This window comes from Alligator mississippiensis, chromosome 2, assembly GCF_030867095.1.
Source record: "Alligator mississippiensis isolate rAllMis1 chromosome 2, rAllMis1, whole genome shotgun sequence".
Lineage (NCBI taxonomy): Eukaryota > Metazoa > Chordata > Crocodylia > Alligatoridae > Alligator > Alligator mississippiensis.
In genome coordinates, this window is record NC_081825.1 from 211,586,187 (window position 1) to 211,610,306 (window position 24,120).

The window sequence follows — 24,120 nt, forward strand, 5'->3', positions numbered from 1 at the left end:
TTTCTGCAACAACAGGCCAAATAAAGTGAGAACTGACCACTGTTATCCCATAACTTTACAAAGTCTCCCGATCCCAGAGGAATTCAGGCCCAAACTGGGTATGATTGTGCAGCTTTGCCATTAAGCTGATTTATGGAGTATCAGCTTCTGTTCTGGAGCTGGTTGTTAGACTCAAGAGCCAATAAGCTAAAAGCTGGGAAAGTGCAAATAGTGTCTGTAGCAGTTTCCAGCTCTCTATCCAGAAGTTACCCTCAACAGTCCAAATAAATCTTGGAAGCATCACATAAAACACTGAAGAGGAAAAAAAAAATCCTCAAATGGATTTAGTAGGCTTCACTGGACCTCAGCTGCTGGCAGCATGCTAATTACAGGATTTAGAAACAGCTGACTTATGGTTCCCCTTCAGAGGTCAGTTTGCTTCAATGCTGCAAAGCTTTGGTATCCTGGTATATGTCACTGACAACCTCTACATACATGACAAACTGAACAAATATCAACTGGAATACCATTTTAGCCATTTCTGCCCATCTTCTAAGGAATACATGTCCAGTAACAATAGCTGCGGAGACATTTTTCTTAGATTATAACCTAGATTTTATTTCTGCAAGGTTCTTGTTATAACTGTATTTTCTTCCAGGTTTTAATCCCTTGAGGCAGAAAAAGAAAAAATAATATGTTCAATTGATAAGATTTAAAGAATTATGATTCCATAGTTCTATAGATTCTGTCTACTATGTGAAAAGAACACCTAACTATGTGTGATATTCATTTATCTTACAGGGGTGTAGGTTGTAGCCATGTTCGTCTAAGGATATAGGCAGACAAGGTTCTTTGGGTGAATCTGATATCTTTTATTAGACCAACTTAAATAGTTTTTGAACCTGAAAGCTCACTTAATAATTGTTTTCCAACTATTTAAGTTGGTCTAATAAAAGATCTCAGATTCACCCAAAGAACCTTGTCATTTATCTTAGACACCAACAATAGAAATGTCACCTCCTGGCATACCCTGGGACTAGAGCCTCTATTTAGAGAGAAATTTTAGGGGTTCTTCTCTTCATAAGTAAAGATTTTCAACTTAATCCAAGGAAGTTAGACACCCTTGTCCCATTGACTTTGAGTAGGATTTGGGCCTTCTTTGAAAGCCTCAGACACTGTAAACAGTGTAATTTTGACGGTCTGTGTGAGGTTAAGGGAAAACTGCTCAACGGCTATGAGGGGACAGGAGTCCTAAACAAAACGTGGCTGGTCAGGTAGTCGCTGGCTGCAAGGCAAACAGAAGTACTTGACTGAGGAAGAAGCTAAAAAAAAACTGAACTGAAACATGACTGAAATGATCAGAAAGGGACAATGCTTCAAAGAGCTGGCCAAGATGTCATCTCCAGCTTCTATCAATGGTACACAGTCCTATTCACCAATGTGGTCTGATGCTTTGGGGTCCTGTTTAACTCGTCACTAAACTCAGTTTGACCAATAATATTTGGTTCCCAGATGTCCTATCCTTTCATCTCTGCCGTACTCGATTCCTTCCTCACATGGGCTCATGGGCTGTAGTAACAGATGCATTGGACCAGACGCCTTTGAGGCCCCTTCCAAACCTATGATTTATAACCTGCAAGCTGGTTAACTGTAATTCATTGTAAACCCCTCCTTGACTCAACTCATCAAAATTTATACGAAGTAGAGTTTTGATCCTATATAGCTGACCAGTGGTTCTCAGCCTTTTTTATACTCATGGCAGCCCTCATGAGATTCAGGGTACCTCTCAGAATGTGACAGCTCTTACCTTTCACTCATTTCTTGACTATGGAAAAATAATACAGCAATTCTTCTGCTGCAAAAAACTCAAAAAGATTGTCATGGCGGGGTCCTGCAGGAGGGCCATGATCTCCTTAAGGCCCTCTCTCCATGCCAATTCAGCCCAAGGGCACCCTCTATTCTCGCCCACCACGTCTTTGATGTTCAGTAAGTTTGGGAGGCTGCCCTACACCTCCTTGGGCACAGCTAATTGGGACCTCCGTCCCCGTGGTTCCCCGTATAATGGGTGCTCCCCGAGCACCCTAGCCTTAGGGCCACGCGTGGCTCCTACCAACCCCTAATACCACGCCCCAAGCCTTGCGGATGTGCTGGACGTTGTTCTGTCGCAAATCAACTCGCCCGCTCCCTTGGGCTTCCTCTGTAACCTAGCCCGCTCTCGGGCCTGCTTCGTACGCTCTATGGAAGTGCCCCCTCCTGGGCTCTCTCTCTCACTGTGCCCACTCTGGGCTCTCTCTAGGATACTGCCCCTCTCTGGGGGCTCCCGAGGCCAACTTTAGGCCTTCTCTAAAGTGTCGTCCCTTTCCGGGACCCCTGTCCGCTCTGGGACTTATTACCAAGCCCTCCGGTCTCTTAGGCCCACGACACTGCTAACCTCCCTCCTCCAGGCGCACCGTGCTGCCATCCCCTTTTGCCGGGGACCACTGCCGCACCTTGCCCTTCTCCTGGGCTCTGTACTGCTAACCCCTTTCGTCGGGGTCCACCGCAGCACCCTGCCCCTGTCTGAGGTCTATCACCCTCACTAGCACCGGGGTTCCCACACCACTGGGGTTCCCTCTGAGAATACTGCGCCCTCACTGGCGCTAGGGCCCCACACCCTTGTGGGTCCCTTGGGGTTCAGCCGCTCCTCTCTGAGCTTAACTGACCCCCAGAACTCCACCCTACAACTTTCAGGGCCTAGTGCACCCTCACTGGCACCAGGGTCCCCACTTTACCATGAGCCCCCTATGAGGCCTCCTCCAACCCCTATAGCCTCACCCAAACCACCAGTGTAATAAACAACCACAACCAAACACAAGCCTCTTGGCCACAACTTAACTCAATATCACCTGGCTAAGCCATAGTGCTCAAACCTCTTCAAACTGCCCTCCTTCACTCAGCTAGAGCAGTTCCTACAGTACTCGCATCCTAGCTCCTGCTTCTGTGGCTGCTGGCAGGGAACCAGTAGCCTGGCTTCCGCCCTGGGTTTTATAAGGGCCAGGCCCTGCCCCCTTCTGGCCAGCTGACGCTCCTTAGTTGCCCCAGCAACCCACAGCTGTGCTCGTTATTGTCCTGCCAGGGCTCTCTCCCTGGCAGTTTCTCCTCTCTAGGAGCAGGAGCACCGAGGTGCCCTGCGACAAAGATCACAACAAGTCATACCATGACACTCTTTGAAATCTTTGGTTTTATCTTGTAAATCATGTGTAGGTGTTTATACACCTAACAGTGCTAATATTGTAACAACCTGGTCTGGGACAGACATTGTATAAACTGGTTTGAGTTAAATCAGTTAACTCTCATACTATATTCAGCCAGGTTTCTCTCACACCAGTTTTGGTTTTGGCCATTTTGAAACTTGTTTATTTGCACCAAATGTCTGTTCTGTTACAGGGTTACACCAGTTTGTGATAACGTAAACTGATTTATGTATAATGGCTGTCCCTAGGCCCTTGCGGCACCCTTAAAGGATCTCCTGACACTCCAGGCTTGAGAATCATTACTGTAAATAAAAATGTGCCCTGAAAAACTCCATGAAGTTAGATAAGGGCTTTGCTATTGTCGTTGTTTTTACATCAGAGGTGCTCAAACACTATGGTGACAGATAGCAATATAAAACTCCAAAAACAGATAGAGACTGGTGTACAGCAATACCAACTCATGATCTTATGGCATGTTTCATGACTTTTTTTTTGAATGCTGCATCTCCAGGAGTCATTATATGGCAATTTTAGCATTCATTTGATTTAAAAGTAAGTTTCTAGGCCTCACTGTTGTAAAGGAAAACTTAAAAAAGTGAATCCCTGTCTCAACCACTAGGTATGAAGTAAAAAGAATGCTAATTTATCATCTTTTGCTTGAATCTTAAAATTTTATGCCAATTTCATTATTTGTATGTCACACTTTGTGCTGGCATACTGAAATAGTGGCACATTATTAGGCATTATTCCTTGGGAAAAGATCCAGAGTAGAGAAAGGAAGTGGGAGAAATATTTAGTTTCTATAAGAATTTGCTTGAAATCCATCTCATTCTTCTTAACTGTTCCCCTTCCCCAGAATAATGCTGTTGTCCCTTACTACTCTGTCTTTGGTTGCCAAAGCTGTAAGTGTTGAGTTGAATGCAATGAAGTTTACTTCCTTATAGGAATGAGCCTTCACAATATATCTGTTAACACCAGACAAGTTTCCAGAGTAATACCTTCTTTATTTCTTACCAGTTAAAAAGAGCAAGTGAGCATCTATATCCTGAGGCAAATTCTCACTTTAAAATACCAACTACATCACATTTTCAATTTAATTCTCCTTCGTGACTTTCACCCTGTCTGTGAGGTAATGGAGCATTCATCCATCTCAGTCCAATACTGCATCCCCTTCTTAGGTGAATCTACTGGGCTTCTTAAAAGCACAGTAAAAAGAGTGACAGCTAGTTAAAATTCTATGGTGGTTTGCCTGAGTAAGGGCATCTGGGCCAACCTGTATCCATGTGAAAGTCATCAACATAGAGAAAAAAGGTTTGTTTTCTAAAACTGATTTCTGCATAATTATGATTTCCTACTGAATACAAATAATGCCAACATTTTCACTAATATAATTTAAATGGACACACACAAATCTTACTTCACGGACAATACCAAACTTACCCCTGAACTGCACAATGGAAGTGAAGCCAAACTGGTAGAAGACCAAATGTTAGCGAGATCAGAATTATTCCAATGGCTTATAACCAAACCATTTATAATAACTACAGATATGGTTTTTTGCTGATGATATTTCTTAATTTGACTATGTTAGAGTATACGTGCACAAAATAATGATGCGGACACAAAACAACAGAAACCCTGCAATCTGGTACTGCTTATATGACTCTACTGACGTGGAGCCAGATGAGACACATTGTGAATTACTTTAGGTCTAGTCAGCAGAGAGAAGTGAATTTATAGTACCTGAAATGATGGTATAAAAAACATGGTAGTAAGCAAAGAGAAAGATGCAAGGTACTTGGTCATCTGCTACAGGAGCAAGACAAAGCTATCATCCCTGTGTTCATAGTCTCTAAGAGCCAGCTACATCCATAAGGGAAGGGAAGGAGATAGAATCACAAGCTCATTTTCTCTTTAAAAATTAGCAGCCTAGGTTTCTAGATGTCAAGGAGAAAGTAAGATGCACTCTCAAGAGAGAAGTACAACATATGTGATCATGCAGAGGCATCGTGCCTTGCGGAGACACAATATTTCTGGAGTTCTTGCCAGCAGTCCTGTGGTTTTGCATCATTACCAACATGCACTTAAATCTGGGTCTAAATGTTCTGTGTTTCCTGATTGAAGTAAATAGCAATAACTGGATAAAGAAATGGAACTGAGTCCAACAATTCAGAATTTCCTGTTAACATATCAGATCTAGTTAGTTCCAGTATACAAAATATCTAAAACTGGATGTTTATTTACTGTATTTTTTTATTTTATAAATTACGTTCATCCACCATGACACCTGAGACATCACTTTAAATACACCAGTGAAACTGAAAAATAGAAGTCTTATTTCTAGATTTTATATCTTATATTAAGGTATACTACAGGTCAATAGCTTAAGTGTCTAGGTCCCTATACTATGAAGCAGATCAGACCAGATGTGGTGTTCTGAAGCCTATTGGTGAGATCAGTAACCTGTTGGTCGCACAGGAGGCCTAAAGGATGCAATCGGAAATGACAAGTAATGTCAAGGAAACACAAAATGTGTGCTAGAATGGGGTGAGAGGGATGCTTTGCCTTATAATTCACGACATTTCTTGCATTTACTGAAATTCTGGGTAAAAACTATATTATTATCAAATAATGCTTAAGAATAAGCCTGCCAAATGGCAAACACAGTTTAGATAATTTTGTGCGCTAAAGCCATACACAATTTGACTGAAATATATCACATTACATTCTACTCTACTGTCCACAAATTTAGCACTGAATTTTATTCCCACTGGAGCATGTGCAATGGAGGCAGACTACTATGGAAGACTCATAGTGAAACACCCATATTTTCTTATCACTTAATAAATATCCCCACCACTTTGAAAAGTTGCCTTTCACTATTTTCAGATCTACTACTGTTAATGTCCAGCTCCAAAACAAGTGAAAGCTGTTATGAAAGAAAGATTTTATGTGCAAATATTCTTGTTTAAATGCCCTGAATGTCTCAAAAGTGTTTTCTACCAGATCATTCAGAAATAATTAGGTTTCCATATGGCAAGAGTGACTTTTGTTGACATAGTATAATATATCCAGAGTTACTTTGAAACAGCAGTGCCCACAATTACTCCTATCAAATATCATGAAAACAGTTCCCCAGTTACACTCCTTTTACAATCTTGTCTTGTTGATGTGCATGCATGTGGTTTAATGCAGGATGTGAAAGTGTGAGTGAAACACATGATGTAAACATGGAAAAATGCTGTCAGGTTCACTTCTCAGCCCAAGAGGGACCCCGTTTCACTGATGCTGTGAAATCACATGGAAAAAGAAATGCATTTATATACTTTTTTCCCCAAAATGCAGGTCCATAAATAAATGTTATAAAGGGGGGAACCCCCCCCCCCCCCAAAAAAAAACCATGGGTTTTCTTTGGGTAGACTCAAATAATGGATTAAAGGCACCTGATAATGATCACATTACTTGAAAAGGTGGTCTCACAATTTTTTTAACTTTCCTTTGTTTTTACTTCAAAGAATAAGGAATAATTAGCCACCTGTCTTCCTAAGAATAGGGCTTATGGCTGACTAGGCCAGTTGAGGCCAACCTTTCTGGCAGGTGTGCTATAAATTGATTTTGCACCCTCCCTGAGTGCCACTGATCCCCTTCCCCCTACCTGACCTGCTGCTCTGTTTTTTTTGTTTCCTTCCCTGTTCTCCCTGCCCAATTTGCTGCTTTGCTTTCTGTTTCCTGCCCTATCTGCCACTGTGCTGCCTTCCTACCCGACCTCCTGTGCACCACACACAGAGGCTGCCTGTGCTACTTGTGCAGCCTGTGCCACAGATTAGACACTCCAAACCAAACAGCTCTTGCTATGTTTTCAATGACCTACACTATCAAAGTAGAGTAGAAAATTCTGAAGATACTTAGCATCTGACTACAGCTGTGTCTGTCTGATAGTTATTCAGCAATTAAAAATGTAAATTCATACTCGGGTGTAAAGAAGGAAAAGTAATTCTAAAATCATCTTCGTGTCTTCTTTGATTCTGTTACCTATTCTCGAAACAGGCTGTTCTTTCTCGCCGCTCTCCTTTCTACCTACCTTCTTTAAAAAATTGTTCTGGTAACCTTCTAATTGTAATTCTGATATGTTGTCTGTATTGGCTCTTTGGCATAGCAAACCTAAAATGGGAGTTTTGCCATTAACTTCAATGTGCCAGGATGTCTCTGCTTGTCCTTCATAAATTTCTAAAGTATCAAATGCACTGAAGGCTTATTCCTGAAGACTTACTATTACAGGACTTGTCACAGCAGTACATAGTGTGCTGAGAAATACAAGAATGTGTCCTTACACTGTTTTATGCGTAGTAAATATTACACATGAATTAATAAATAACCCTAGTTAAAACCAAACACCATTTATGCAGTTGTTATTTTCACATTCCTAAAAATCCCTCTTAAAAAATTCTGTCCCCACCTACAAACCACAAAAATGTTGCCCCTTGCTCAATTCACTTGAGTGCAGGAAAAACGAATTCATCTCTGATTGCTGTACTCTGCTTAGGATGCAGATCCTAATTTGGCAAACAGTCAACTTGTAAATATAGGTGCGTAGGAATGGAAAAAGTCCATCAGAGAACATTTAGTGAGGTTAAAAAAAAAAAAAAAAAAAAAAAATCTCCTGTATATAGATATACTTTGGAAAGCTAGACCCAAATTCTTTTTTATTTATTTATTGTTAGCTAGAGACATTTTAAGAGGTAATAAACAGACCAATAACCACAAGAAACTATTGCCTTTTACCAAGAATTTAAATACTCAGAGTTAGACACTGAACCATTTCACACCACAAACAAGAAAGGAAAAAAATGCACTAAAAGGTTAAAAGCTAGAAACCCTGCAGGTAAAGATAAAAAATGTTGAAAGTCTATGAAAGCTGGTCAGATCCAAGCATAGGCTCAGAAGACTCCAGAACTACAGAAAAAATCTCATTATACTCAAATCAATAAAAAAAGAGAGACTTCAATAGTCAGCAACTCATTACACTCTTCTCAGTGACAGGAACTGTTCTGCTTTATCATCTTAAGCATTGCAGAGAAAGTGGTACTAATGGAAGAGCCAGTAGATTTCAAGCTAGAAGATCAAGTGTTGCCCTGATTACCAGCTGGGACCAGGGAACAGCCCTGCATTTGCTGCAGGTGGTGCTTGCTCAGGGGATGACTTGCCCTAATATCCTGACTGAAACCAGCTGGGTCCAGGGTTTCTGGAGTGGCCTCATTACATAAGTAGATCCTGATGATCCTGACAGCTCTGTCCTTTTTTCTCTCTCTCATCTATCTGCCTCCTTAGGAAGGTGAGTTTGTCCAAAACGATTGCTGTCTTGTTGTACATCACAGCAAAACTGAGACAGATTCAACGCTCAAGTCTTCCAGGTATTAAAGTTAATATTGAATTTCTTCAGATTGGCCTTCAAAATGTTCTTGAATCTCTTCTTTTACCCGACCCTAGTGCATTGACCATTAGTGAGTTGGAGCATATAGGATCTGTTTTGGGAGCTGGTTGTCAAGAATTCTTTGGATGTGTCCTGGCCAATGAAGCTGGTGCCATGTAAACATAGCTTCAGTGCTTGTGGTGTTTACTTAACCCAGAACGATGGCATTCATTCTTCCATCCTTCTAATTAATAAAGAGCGTTTTTGTTTTTTTTTTGAAGACGCTACTGATGTTACCATCACATAAACAAGACAAGATTGTAAAAGGAGTGTAACTGGTTAACTGTTTTCATGATATTTGATAGGAGTAATTGTGGGCATTACTGTTTCAGTGTAACTGGATATACTATATTATGTCAACAAAAGTCACTGTTGCCACATGGAAACCTAATTATTTCTGAATGATGTGTTTAGAAACATTCCAAAGCTTTCAGTTTTTTTCTGATATGTCATCCAGATTTAACACCCATGAAACAGGGTAGGGATGACAACAGCCTGGTAGACAAGAAGTTGTTTCGGTCCTGATGTCATGATCAAAGACATGATTTTGGAGATGTCCAAAGCCGGCATGTACAGATTTTATCTGGTGTTAAATGCAATTGTCTATGTTTACTTTTTGGGAAAGGTGGCTATCCAGGTAGGGAAATGTTCAACTTCTACAAGGATTGCCCTCTAATTGGCAGTTGGTTGGTTTGGGGTAGGTTGTTGAAGTTTCTTGTTTTTTGCAAAGTTGACAGCAAGTCCAAGGATTTCATATGCTTCACAGAAGAAATCAAAAGTGATCTAGAGCTCTTAATTGAGTGAGCGCACAAAACAAAATCATCAGTATATAGGTTTAACATAGGTGTCAAAAAAGATGCATTCTCTCATTTCTCCTGTTGGCACTGTTGTTGACTGAAAAAGTCTAGATGGAAAGAATACAGGCATCACACAGCTTAATAACAGAATAGGAGAAAAGCTAGATTTTGCTGATGACTCTTTTAGGTGACTAGTCAGCCAGCATCAGGCAAAGACCAAAATACTAACCAGCATAACAAGAAAAGATGGGGTTAATAATCAGTTACAAAAACAAATTTAATGAGAGCCCCAGCAACTGTCAACACAGACATTACATTAGAAGGCAAAGGAATATGAGAGGTGATTCAATTCACATACTTTGGCAGTAATGTGCAGGCTGATGAAGATAGCCAAAAGGAAATAATGTCATACTTGGCAGGGTGGCAGCTCCATTCACCAGCTTGAACAAGGATGGTCATCAAAAATCTACTATTTAAAGACTAACTATAAATCTTCAACTCAAATACAATTTCCATCTTAACATATGGAAGTGAAAGCTGGAAATCCACCAGAGGTACAGACAGATATAAAAATGCCTTTAAAGAGCAAATGCCTTGGAAAATGATTGTGTGTTAAATGGAATTAAATCATATCAAGTACTGAGATTTATCAGTGTTCAGCAATTCCATCTCTCCAAAAATCACATGGAAAAGAAGATGGAAATATTTGGGACATGTTAGAAATGAAGCCACATGCCTCCAATGGCAGCGGTTTCTTGGGAGCTCGACAAAACACAGAAGGGATGAACTCTTCAAAAAATAAATAAGTAAAAAGGAAAATTGAAAAACCCCCACCCTTTTATCAAACAATATTTGTGAGGCAAAGCTTATGGAACTTGTCACAGAGGACATATGAAGTGTCCTATGGCAAGTATTAAAAAGTCTTCTTTGCAGCCACAAGGATTCAGATTACTTGCATTGTAGTAGTGCCTATAGACCAAAAAAAATACCCATGTCCATATTATAATGTACTGTGAAGACATATAGTGAAAGACAGTCTATTCCAAAGAGATTACAAATTAAGTAGGCAAGTCAGACAAATGAAGGACTATTAATATTTGAGATGAAGGTACAGGGAAATAAAATGATTTATTCAAAGTCATAGAGGGCATCTATGGCAGAGACAAGAACTACATCTGAATTGTAATTGTCCAACAGTAATATCTGAACCACAAGACCATGCACATCTAAGAAAAGTGAAGTGAATTCTGTAGCTCTGCAGGAGGTAGACTAGAAATTATGCAGAAGGTTCAGGCATTTGTTTTGATATAAGATCTAGTTCATATTATGCTGTTCTTACCCTTTCAGTTTTCAAGATGGTCCATTTTTTTTTTTTTTTTTTTTTAGGGACAATGCATAAGTGTGTTATGAAAGTTTTCATAAAAGAAAACTCAAGCATTTAGCATATGATTAGTCAATAGCTAGGCTTTTGAGTCATGTGAGAGAGAAGATGAACAGTTTGGAGTTGTGGTATAAGCACATTTGAAGGATGTTCCTGCTTACAGTGACAATGAAAAGCAATATTAATACTGGCACTGTCATCTTTATGTTTCTACAAGAAGAATGGGATTATTCTCGGTATTCTTATTTCAGGATGTGTACTGAGTCAGGAAGACAACATCGGCTTCATATCTGCAAGAGGGTTTCTATTCTTCACAATAAGGGCTAGGTTTTTGTTTATTTCTCCCCAAACATAAAAAAATAATGGGCTAATCTGATGGGGGAAAAACAGAAGAAAAAAAAAATCAATGAGATTAATTTTGTCTGTTCCAACAAATGCTTCAGTTTGTCATGGCTGCTTCACAATCATGCAAGGATGGAGCAGGAGGAGGAGAGAATATGTGAACATATTCATTGATCTTGTGGCATTTAGTAAATGAAAGAAGAAATGCTATTGGTATGCATAAGTTGATGATTTTCCACAGCATATGAATCAGCTAAATTGAGTGGATTTGCACAAGGATGCCAAAAGCCACCTCATCAACCCCTGGACAATCCCCTGCCAAATTTTAAATGTCTATTCCAAGAGTTGGAGGTGCGAGTTCTCTTAAAACTTATCTAAGTTCCAAACAATTTAAACTTTGGCAAAACAGTGCACTAGTTTCATTGTCAACACAATGTTTTCCCCTCTTCAGTCTTCCCAGAAATCAGGCTGAGACAGGAACCAAACTTGGAACTTCTTTGGCCTGAACAGTTAAAGTCCATCAAAGTTATAAAGGACTGAAAACGGAGGCTTGGTTGGAGTGCGTTAGCCACCTTAACACAGACATTGCTACAGCTTAACAGTGCTGCACTGCTCAAAAAAGCTAATATTTTACACTAATTTACAAAATAATCAGGAGACTACCCATCAAAGGCAGTCAGAGTAACAAACATAGGAATCTATTCAAATTCTTAGATGGAGTCAGCATGGTCTAGTATATATTGCTATGTTAAAGTCAAGTCTCTTCTCCTTCCTCCCCCCTCCTCTCACTCCTTCCTAGTTTTCTCTCAGTGATCAACCTCATGCCCTGTGATTCTTTGAAATGTGGCTCTTCCTGCAAGATTAGTTCCAAATGGCGCTTTACCTAACATGAGCCAAGTGTCAAGAAATAGACTGAGATAGTGATCTATACAGTCTAAAGGAAGAGAGAATATCCTATTTTCTGATGTTACTTTATCTGTTTACTTTTCAGATTTCCAGATGTTCAACAAAGATATAACTTTTATGTTGATATGAAATGTTCATCTGGAATTTCATGCATAACTCACTAAAGTTTAGTTTGATTTTCCAAAGCCCATTTAAACAAAAGTTGCATCTTTGCCTTTATGATAAAGCCTCTGATTTTCTGCAAGTTTTCCAATTAGAAACCACAAGGAAGCAGTTGGAGCTTTGGGAATTCTAGGTTGGACAGGATTTTTAAAAAAACTTCTATGATTTGAAAAACATGTTGGAATGTTAACCTGTGGAGCCAGATTTCAAAACCAGCTTAAATCAGCATCTGAAATAATGAGTAAATGTTCCTGTATATATCCATTTGGTGATAGAGGTATACATTTACAGATCCAACAAAAATAAACACACATAACAATAAAATAATTAGATGAGTGAACCTCCAATGCATACACAATTTAGATTGCACATTCGAATATCTAATTAAAATTTATTCCCTTTCTTGCCCTATAACACCCACTTATGGCTTCTCATTCCCTGCTCCTGCCTTTCCACCCACTTTTGTGGATTACATAAAAACTGGGTTCTATTCACGAAAGACCAAATCATGTAGTTTTTGCTCACTCGCTATTCAGTCAAAACTAGTGATGTCCATAGGAATCTGACCAGACTAAGGACTGACCTGACTAAGGACTGCAATAACAGTCAATTGTTTGTTCTTGAGGATGAGTTCACAGGAATCTAAAATGCAAAAGTATAAACATTTAAGCTCATTCGGGGATGGAGGGAGACTGGATCCCTGCCACTGTGCACACTCCCACTGGGGGCCATGGGGGGCCACATGCCCCCCAAATGTGTGTATGGGGCAGAGGCAGGCTGGTGGCTACAGGCTCAGGGCTCCCTGCCCTGCTGCCCTCCCCCAGGGCCTCCACAGCCCAGGGGGCAGGACCTGGCACAGTACAGCACAGCAGGGTAGGGGAAGCTTGAGGCTGCTGCCCAGAGCCCTATGCTGCCATAGTGAGATGCCCCCTGCCTACTTGGCAGCAGTGGGGGTGGTGGCATGGAGTTATGGTCCCCGCTGCTGCTGGGTGGGTCGGAAGCACCTTGCCATGGCAGTGCAGGGCTCCCAGCAGTGGCACCAATCCTCCCCACCCACCTTCCCATCCACGGGCACCAGCTGGGGTTTGGGGGCTGCTGAGGTGTACAGGAGTCTGAAGACCTGGGTTCCTGGCCCCGTAGCCCTGGTGGCTGGTGGGAAGGAGGGCTGTGGGTAGGGAGTGAAGGGCACTTGCAGGGCTGGGAGGCTGTGGGTCAAGAGTGAGGGGCACCAACAGGGCTTGGGGGCTGTGTCTTGGGACTGAGGGGCAATGGCATGGGCAGGGTCCAGGCATATCAGGGCTGCTCAGTGCCACAAGGCAGGGGGTGGGGGGGAGGGGGAACAACTGCAGCTGTACCCACATCCTGGTGAGCGAAGGGGGCAGGGGGCACCCTGATTTTCCATGATTAAAAACCCAAAATCAAACTCCAAAATGTATAGATATTTAGAATGTATTTTATTATAGTGATTAAGGCACTAGGAAGCTTCCAAATAGCTTTAAAATTGTAAATATATCAATAAAACATTGTGTTCAACTGATACCTATATATATAATGGTGTTTCATTTTAATTATGGAAAAATGCAGGCTTTGGGATTTTTTTAATCAGATAATTTTTTCAGAAGTTTATATCAGAAAATTTTCAATTTTAAAACAGAGAAAACCAGGATCTCTGTTACGATAATCTGGTACCATGCATTTAGTGTAAAAAAGAATATAAATAATGTCATACTTTAAAGAATGAATCTGTTTACAGTAATATTAAATCCTCTATCTTCATAATATTTAGCCAAGAGTAAGTATTTTACAATAGATATATTTTAAAGATCTCATCAATTTTAGTATTTTACTATTAGCAATGCTATGAAAGAGGCATAACACCAATTATAATTACATTTTTTTTAAAAAACCATGGTTCTTCTATTCTTTGATATGCTAGAGACGCAAAGTCTGACTTCCAGGAAATCACTTAGGATTATTTCAAAAGTATAGAGAGGAGTTATCTGCTTAATTCCAACTGCTTAATTTCCATTGCCCACTGAAAGTCAGTCCCAACCACTTTGCAAAGGGATGTGGGAACCAGCTACTTTAGCTGCTTTGAAAATCCTTCTTGCCTCAGTTTCACCAAATGTAAAACAGGAATGCCAGTACCAAGCTCCCATGAGTTTTGTGAGAATAAAGAGCTAAATTCTTGTCCATCTTTATGTATTTAAGGCACTTAGGTGTAAACCACACACACACACTTAGCTGTGTGACTGCAATTTTTGGCACTTATGGACAATTTGAATTCTACATAGCTACACTCACCCTACATTTCCAAGCTAAATGTGTTCACTGGGTTGCACTGTGACTGGGTAGATGCCCAGGGGAAAAAAAGGTGCCTGTACATGTGCTTATAGACGGTGGGTTGCTCTCAGGCTTTCCCTCTAGCTTGCTCCTTTGGCCTTTTAGCTAGGGGCAAGCAAAACTAGGAGGCATCTGAACTTGAAGGCTTCTGGGCTTGGGGCTTGCATGTAGGATGCCTGCCATAGATTTGGGAGTATCTGAATCCCCAGGCTGAAGAATCTGGTTGGCAGGTAGGATACTTGTCAGTGGTGACACTACACAGACTTGAATGATTGAGCTCTGCTCACTCGATAAAATTCAGAACTGATTTGGCCTAAGATATGACATTTCAAAAAAGAAAATAGCTGTGTGAGTCAAAAAATGTAGTCGTAGAAAAACCACACTGAGCAGGTGTTTGTCACTAGAGAAGGAAGGGGTTTTGCCCACACAACAGGCTAGCAGTCTAGTGGGTAGTGGGACCTCTGGGTTCCAGGCTTCCCTCACCTAGATGGAAATTGAACTTGTATTTGCTGTTTCCCAGCAAAGTGCTCCAACCACCACGCCATAAATAGGCACTGTCCAAAGAGCATTCTACCCCCTCTTCCTGAAACTGGCCTAGTGTACCTTGCATTTAATATTAATTAGATAAAAAATAGTGGGGTAGTTTCTGCCACACTGGAGGAAGGGGTCAGGGCCCCAGCTAGGGACCTCCCTCCCATTCATGTTAGCATCTATTTCACTAAGCCACACTCCTGGCTTACCAGTGGCCTGCTTCAAAAAGAGGACTAAGGTTCCCTGGGCCACTCGTGGGCTAAAAGGTAGGAGGGTCATCTTCCTCCATTTCATTTCCAGCCGAAAGTGCAGAGTGAGTCTATTCTGTCACAGATGGAAATAAAATCCAGATTTTGTCCCAGAATTGTCATTAGGCAGCTATGCAAGTGTCTCTTAGCTATGTAAAGGTGAAAAAGGATTTAGCCCTAAGACTTTAGATCTTGATTCTAAACAACTGTTCATGGTCATGGAAGGACCAGGCAAGCAAGAAATCCCCATGTTCTTCTCTGCCTATACTGAGTTAACTGGCAGCAGAAGGGGCAATTCATTGTGGGTGTGTCTACACAAGATGTTTATTATGGAGCTGACTAATTATTTTCACAGTAAAATATCATCATCTACATGAGCAGAGCTATACGAATGGAGTAACCTAATTAACTCCACAGTAGGGCAGTGCTACCAGACACAAGTACCATCCTACGGTAGTTATTTATTCCACTGCAGTGCACCTGTAGATGCTGAAGGGTTGGGCTGGGGCATGAGGGTGCTTCAGTGCAGGGGCTGCCTGCTGGCTAGCCCCACACTGGAGCACCTTCATGCCCCAAGTAGCCCCTCTGCAGCATGCTGAGCCACGTTTGAGCAGCCCTGGGCTGGCAGGGTGACCCCTGGGGTTCCCAGCCAGAGCTGCTCCACCCTGACTCAACATACTGCAGTCCCAGGCACATGTGCAAATGCAGGGCCTGCCTGGGAGCAAGAAACTCTGGCACAAACTGCACCCGAGTTTATTCCACAGCATTAATCGCACATGTAGATACACCCTATGAAAAGGAATCTGCTGCCCCCTATGAAAAGGAATCTGCTGAAGCCCAGTGGAAGGAGCAAATTGTGCTTTCTCCACATACAAGGAACAGCAGCAGAGAGACTGTGCCTCTCAGTGCTCTCTGGAGTCCTGTGGATCTGCTCTGCTTGTAATGAAGTGTTGTGGTTTAAAATTCACAAGCTGCCTCTGAGATTGTGTAAAATGCTTTAAGAGCCTTGGCTGGAATGTGCTACATGGATGGATGTACCTCCAGAACATAATAAGCTTGTTCAGAAACCTCTTCTCTTGATTTGCTAGCATGGACAACTCTTCATCTCCATGCAGTCCTTAAACAGACAGGAAAAGCTTTCACTGGACCCAGTAGGAGAGCTGCTGCAAGATCGGGCTCTTGGAGTATCTGCTATAAACCTGGTTGTAATTCAGCTATGTATGTCTGAACATGAGTTCAACAAGTTATTGACAATGCAGAAAAAGGTGCTAGGCATTCTCTGACAAACAGCTTTATAGCCCTGTGAAAATAATTCCATTCAGATGGATTAACACTTGTAAACTGCTTTGCAAGGTTCTCTTTTTTTCTTTTCCCTTTACTGTACCAGGAAGTCTTCATTCAGAATAATGTACAGAAAAGTTTTAGTACTTTTTTTCTTGCATAAATGAGGACATGAAGAACACTAGCACTGATCACATCCATAGTCCATTTAGCCTTTAACAGCAGCTAAGTCCAGAGGCTTCAGAGGAAAGTCAAGATATCTCAAAGTGGGCAGTTACGGAAGTCTTCCTAAAGTGGAAGTTTCCTTCTAACCCTCTCAATTCAATCGAGTCAAAGGTCTTCCTAAGTTTAATGGTCCACTGCAGCTAATATAGTTAAGGCACATCTACTTCTGTACCCCATGGCACTCCACAGAGTGATGTGGCTAATAACCATGTCCACCTTTGACTCCCTGGCTTGAATGATCCTTTTACAGCTGTTGGATTACTGCCTTGAGGCATGAGGATCTATATCCTTTCATACTTAGTTTCCTCTTTGATTTCCCTCATTATTGTATACTTAATAGCTTTTTCCTTTTCAAGCAACTAACATCATAACCTTGCTCACATATATATATATAATGTGTGCTTTGGAATTTTGTATCTGTGGCAGAGCACAGGGTGTCTCTGCCACTTTAAGGGCCTGGAGCTGGCAGCCTCCAGGTGCCTGATTAGGGCAGCCATTTTGAGGCTTAGGCTGCTTATATAAACAAGGCAGTTTGGCTGCAAGAGGTCAGGCAGCAACATTGCGGGGCTGTAGGGCTGCTGTGAATGAACTGGAGGTAAGGGGGCACTGCAAGGGGTTGGCAGGAGGCTCCTGGTCCTGGGCATGACCTGAAACTGCACCCTGCCGGGAGTGGGTGGTCTGGTGGGGCTCTCAGTGGCGTGGGAGTCCCCAGGAAATGCCAGGCCAGTTATCACCCCGGTGAAAGGCGGGTCGGGGCACCTTAACCCCTAGTTCCCACCACCACTGGGTGGGTTACCCATGTGTTTGTTGGGGGGCCCAGAGAGGGCGGACCCTGAGAGTGGGAGCGATATGGGTGTGGTGCTGCGGTTGCCCTGGGAGGACAGGAAGTAGTGGCACGGTGAGGCCCAGTGACAGAGTGAGTGGCTAGAGAGACCCAGCCCAAAGGGGAGAGTACCCTTGACTGGCCCAAGCTGGGGCCAGGACTACGGTAGTCAAAAGGGCTGGGGGCCCACCACGAGGGACGCTCAAGAGCCGGGGGCCTGGGGTCCCAACTGGCCTTGAGGTGGGCTAGGGCAAGAGGCCGAAGGTTCCGGGGGAACCACACCCGAGAGGGGAACATGGCTTCGGGGGGGCGAGGTAGCCCGGATGACGGCGGAGTGGCTGCCTGATCGGAAGGATCATAGAGGGGTCCTGTTAGGACGATTCTGGGGCCCAGTATGGGGCCGGTGATTAGGAACACCATGATGCCATCTGCGAGGCTTGGGCTGCGGTATTAGGGGAGGTCGGAGCCGCAGAGCGCCCTGGCATCGGGACGCTACAATGGGCAGCCTCCCACTTAATTGACATTGATATATGAATCCATTATCATTAAAGGCGTGGCGGGCGAGATAAGCGGGCGGTTGCCCAGAGACAGGTGGGCGGGCCACGAAGAGCTCGGCCCTGAGTAGGCCTGCTGTCACGGTGACAGGCGGGCGGGCCACAGAGCTCGGCCCCAGGAGGCCCCCTGTCACAGTATCCATACAATTTCTATACTCTGAAATATTATTTCATTAGATCCCACAGAATCCTTTCTGCAAAATGATTTCACCCTTTTCATACCTAAACTGTCCTTGCATTATTTACAGACCAAAATTACAGTAGCATATTCCACCATTGCAATGCCCAGTGCTGATCTGAAACTACTTAAGGTTTCACAAAAGCATGACAAATAACCCAATACCACCACCATTTACCCAATCCCTTGGAACATATCACTTAGATTTTTGAAGGAAAGACATATTAATGCAAATCAGAGATCTCAAATTCATCTGGCCTCATTCTTGGCTGGATCAGGCTGATGGACCCATGGACTTCTTCCCCCATCTCCGTGTCTAGATACAGTATCTGTGATGCCCACTAAAGCCACACCAGGATCCATGCTGCAGTCCAACTGGGGTAGGTGCCACATGTAGCATGGATCGTGGACCAGCTGGAAAAGACACTGTGCTACATGTGGCACCCACCCTGGCTGCACTGCGTCATCTGCAGTGCCCATTCAAGCCACTCCTGGATTTGCACCACCTGTGGCTCCCATGGGCAACACTGGTCTCAGAGAGGCTGGAGCAGGTACCATGTGCAAATACAGCACTCTTTGGGACACTGGACTCACTGGGAAATGCAACCTTGGAAATTCTGATCAAGGATATTGCCTTGTCTGTGTCTACTGCATTCAGGGAAAAATGCACGGAACATACACTACCAACTACTTGAGGATCTCAAAGTGTTTTGAGATGAATCAAGCCTCAGAATGATTATTTAAGTTAAATATTATTCCTAGATTACTGATGTGGGACATGGAAGCAAAAAATGTTAGGTGTTTTTCCCCCAAGATCAAAGGGACAGTCAACAGCTGTGATAGACAATAAACTTAGGGTGCCTATACATAAGCGGGGAGGTTTCTCTGACATGCTGACATTCCAGGGCATTGCAGCAGACTCAAACAATCAAGTGTGCTGGAGTGTGGCAATTACAGTGATCCAGCAGCCTCCCATGTCTTGTGTATCAGCAGCCCCACACTTCAAAATGGCGATGGGGGCACTTTATCTAAAGCTCATTCGACGAGCTTTAGATAAAGCACCCCTGCTGCCATTTTGAAGTGTGGGGACACTTATATATGAGACACTCCAGGCACTTTAAGTAGCGGCATTCCAAGAACTGCTCTAATTAAAGCACCCTTTTTCCCTTCACCACTCCCAAAGCTCATATATAAATACCCTTAGATCTCCAGCCTCTCAGTACTGTACTTTAGCCACAAAACACAAATTAGTCTCTATTCAAGATTAACAGAATTTAGGTAAAGTCTGAAAATTCCTTAGTTCCTTAGTAGTATTTCCTTAGTTTCCATAGACTATCAAGATTCTGACCCTGTTTCCACATAGGCATGCATTCAAACATACCTACTTTAAAGAATTTTATAGATTTCATAGACATTAGGGCTGGAAGGGACCTCAGAAGATCATCGAGTCCATCCCCCTGCCCCAGGGGCAGGAAGTCAGCTGAGGTCATAGGATCCCAGCAAGATAAACATCCAAATTGCTCTTGAAGGTGTTCAAAGTAGGTGCTTGAACCACCTCCGGCAGCAGTCTATTCCAGACCTTGGGGGCTCGGACAGTAAAGAAGTTCTTCCTTATGTCCAGCCTGAAATGGTCATGGAGGAGTTTGTGACCATTTGAGCTTGTCATCCCCTGGGGCACTCTGGTGAACACCCCTGATAAACTTACAGGCGACCACCAGATCACCCCTGAGCCTATGCTTTTCCAGGCTGAAGAGTCCCATGGCTCTCAGACTCTCATCATAAAGTCTGTTTTCCTGACCTCTGATCATGTGCGTGGCTCTCATCTGGACTCTCCAAGCTTTTCCACATCTTTTTTGAATTATGAGCCCAAAACTGGACGCAATACTCCAGCTGCAGCCTCACCAAGGCCGGGTACAATGGGAGAATGACGTCCTGGGATTTGCTTGAGAAGCATCTATGGATGCAAGCCAGAGTTTTGCTCACTTTACTAACAGCAGCATCACACTGAAGGCTCATGTTCATCTTGTGGTCAATCATGATCCCCAAGTCCCTTTCATCCATAGTGCTAGCCAGCGTAGCACTGCCAAGCCTATAAGGATGCTGCAGGTTTTTCTTCCCAAGTTGGAGAACCTTGCATTTTTCAGTGTTAAACACCATCAGGTTCTCATCCACCCATTTCCTGAGCCTGTCAAGGTCAACCTGAATCATCCTCCTGTCCTCAGGTGTAGATGCTTGACCCCAAAGTTTGGTGTCATCAGTGAACTGGGCCAGTCTGCTTCTAATACCAAAGTTCACATCATTAATGAAGATGTTGAACAGCGTTGGCCCAAGGACAGAGCCTTGAGGGACCCCACTACTCACAGCACACCATGAAGATTGACTTCCATCAACCACCACCCTCTGGGTCCAACCACGAAGCCAATTCCCCAGCCAGTGGATCGTGGTGAAGCCGAGGCCTCAGTTGGCCAGTTTTGCTAAGAGGTGATCATGGGATACCAGATCGAAGGCTTTTTTAAAGTCAAGATATACAACATCAATTTCTTCCCCCTTGTCCAGGTTACCTGGTTGTAAAAGGAAATAAGATTGGTCAAGCAAGACCTACCCAAAACAAACCCATGCTGGCTATCCCTCAGGATGTTGCCATCAGCTAGCCTGTATAAGATGGCTTCTTTGATAATCTTTTCTAAGACCTTCCCTGGGATAGAGGTCAGGCTGATGGGCCTATAGTTTGCCAGATCCACTTTCCTCCCTTTCTTGAAGATAGGCACCACATTGGCCTTGTTCCAATCTTCAGGCACTTCACCAGAACACCAGGAGTTCTCAAAGATCTGTGCCAGGGGCTGAGCTATGATGCTTGTCAGCTCCTTGAGTACCCTGGGGTGTAAACTGTCGGGGACAGCTGACTTGAAGGTGTCCAGCCTCTCAAGCTCTTCCTTCATGAGGTCAGCATTGATGGAGGGTAAGGAATCACCCTCACCCAGGCATTCCTGTCCTGTAATGGGCAGGGGTGTCCCTTGGGACTGTTGGAAGACCGATGCAAAATACCCATTTAGCAAGTTGGCTTTTTCCTGGGCATTGGTTGTCAGTTGTCCCATCTGGTTTAGCAGGGGTCCAATGTTGCCCTCGGTTTTCCTTCGGCTCCCCACATATCTGAAAAAGGACTTTTTATTGTCCTTGATACCTGTAGCTAGTTGGAGTTCAGTCACAGCCGTGGTTTCCTGGTTCGCTCCCTGAAGGTCCGGATCAGTGCAGAATATTCCCCCTTGGAGGTGGATCGAGTCCTCCATCCTTTGTAGGTCTTTCTTTTCAGCTGCAGGAGGTCTGCTAGTTCCCTGCAGAGCCAAGGGGGCTACTGTGCCCTTTTGCTACCTTTCCTCTGAGACAGAATAGACTTAGCTTGTGCATCCAGGATCGCTCCCTTGAGGAGCAAACACTCGTCCTGAACTCCCCTCCCCTTTGGGTCATGGTCCCGTAGGGCCTCACTGACAAGCCTCCTGAGCTTGTCAAAGTCAGCTTTCCTGAAGTCAAGGACTTCTGTATTATTGACTGACTTCCCAGCTTTATGGCGGATGATGAAGGTGATCAGCTCGTGGTCACTGTCACTCAGCTTCCTTTTGATCATTAGGTCACTGATGAAATCATCCCCCATTGCCAGTACCAGGTTGAGCAGTGCTTTACCTCTCATCGGCCCATAGGCTTCTTGCATCAGATAGAGCTCATCCACGCACGAGAGAAAGCTTTGTGACTGGTCAGATTTGGACAAGCGCTCCTCCCACGAGATGGCTGGGTAATTGAAGTCTCCCACGACAACCATGCACTGGGAGCACGCAGCTTCAGTCAAACTCCTGGTTGAGCTCTTGATCCTGGGTAGGAGATCTGTAGCTGACTCCCACCATTGTGTCCGCAGTGCGATGTTCCCCACAGATTTTAACCCAGAGGGTCTCAAGTCTTCTGCCATGGATGTCAATGTTGGCTTGCAGGGATGTGTAGCTTTCCTTGACATAGAGACCTACACACCTGCCCCTTTTGTCCACTCAATCTCTCCTGTACAGGGTATAGCCATTTATGCCTGTGGTCCAGTCATGGGTGGAGTCCCACCAGGTCTCCATTATCCGTATGAAATCATAATTATTTGTGTTAAGCAGGAGGACAAGTTCCTCCCGTTTATTCCCCAAGCTTCTGGCATTTGTGTACAGGCAGGCAAGGGGCCCCTGCCTTGCCTAAATCTCGTTCCAGGGCTCAGGCAGGGGTGGGCTCCCTTAAATGCCTTGGCCTGCTGGCTTTGCAAGGGTTGCTCAGCAGGCCAGCAGTGGCGGTAGCCCCCTCATCCACCAGCAGGCTTAGTTTAAAGCCCGGTGGAACAGGTTAACCAGTCTGGCTAAGAGCCTCCTCCCCAGCACAGAGAGGTGGAGGCTATCCCTTCTCAGCAGCTCACTGCCTCTCTCACCAAAGAGTGGACTGTGGTCATGGAAGCCGAAGCCTTACCGATGACATCACCGCTGCAGTCTTTGGTTCACTACTTCAATCCTCCTCTCCCTCAACAGCCCATAGCCCAAGACTGGGAGGATTGAAGAAAACACCACCTGCACCCCCAACCCCTTTTGCCCTGCTCCCAAATCCATGAAGCGTTTCATGACCCAGATGGGAGTGCTCCGAACCATGTCATTTGTGCCCACATAGATAAGGAGCATAGGGTAGTGGTCAGTGGGCTGAAGGAGCTCAGGGATCTTCTCTGCAATGTCTCGGATATGGGCTCCCAGGAAGCAGCATACTTTCCGGGCTCAGGGGTCAGGGCAACAAATTGCCCCCTCAGTCCCCCTCATGATGGAGTCTCCCAGAACAAACACTTTGCGTTTTGTCTTAGGGAGAGCTGGGGAAGTATCTACAGTTGAGCCTGTGTTGCCTACCAGAGCTGGAAGCTTAGCAAGCTCTGCTAGGGCTGCAAGAGGTTGTTGCAAAGCTCCAGCAGGGCAGGGACCTTGGTGCGGTGGGCCTTGGGGCCCTTGACCACCTTGGTCCAACCCCTTGGCTAGACAGAATGGGAGGTTCCCAAGTCCTCCCTTGTCCTGGAAGGCTACCTCGGTCTATCCTCTGCCTCCAGGGGATGAAGGGCCTGGCAGTATGAGTCTATCTGCCTCTCACCATCCCTGATGGTACGCAGCCTCTGGACTGCAGCCTGGAGCTCCTCCAGCTGGCATGCCAGAGACCCCAAAAGGGAGCAGACCTCACAAGGAGAGATGGCCATGCTCCTGGACTCCAGAGCCTGAAAAAGTGTCAGGCAGCCCCTACAGCCAACAGCCAGAGGCTCTATCTGTGTGGAGCCCGGAACCATGAGATCCATCTGGGTAGAGGCCCCTCAGGAACGAGAGTAGGGCACCACAGACCCCGAGGGAACCCGAGGGGTGTGGTACATGCCCATCTGCATTTTACTGGTGGTAGTCTGGCTAACAGTGGCTACCTACCCTGGGGTGCACTGGCAGGGCCGCAGGCCCTCCTACCCAAACTCCTGCACTAACTTACATGCCAGGCAGACAAGCGCACCTGTTTGCGTGGCCTGTTTACAAGGCTCCAGTTGTGTGGCTTCCTGGGGGCTGGGCAAAGTAGAAGCCAGCACAGGGGGCATGTCCCTCCTCAGCTTAGACTCAGCTGCCCCGCAGCTCTCTGGGA

General features: G+C 44.2%; 1 protein-coding gene across 6 annotated transcripts in view; it reads right to left on the bottom strand.

Moving 5' to 3' along the window:
- GAS2 (growth arrest specific 2) overlaps window positions 1–24,120 on the bottom strand; it is a 161,330-nt gene that overhangs the window by 92,864 nt on the left and 44,346 nt on the right. The gene's annotated exons all lie outside the window — the stretch shown is intronic.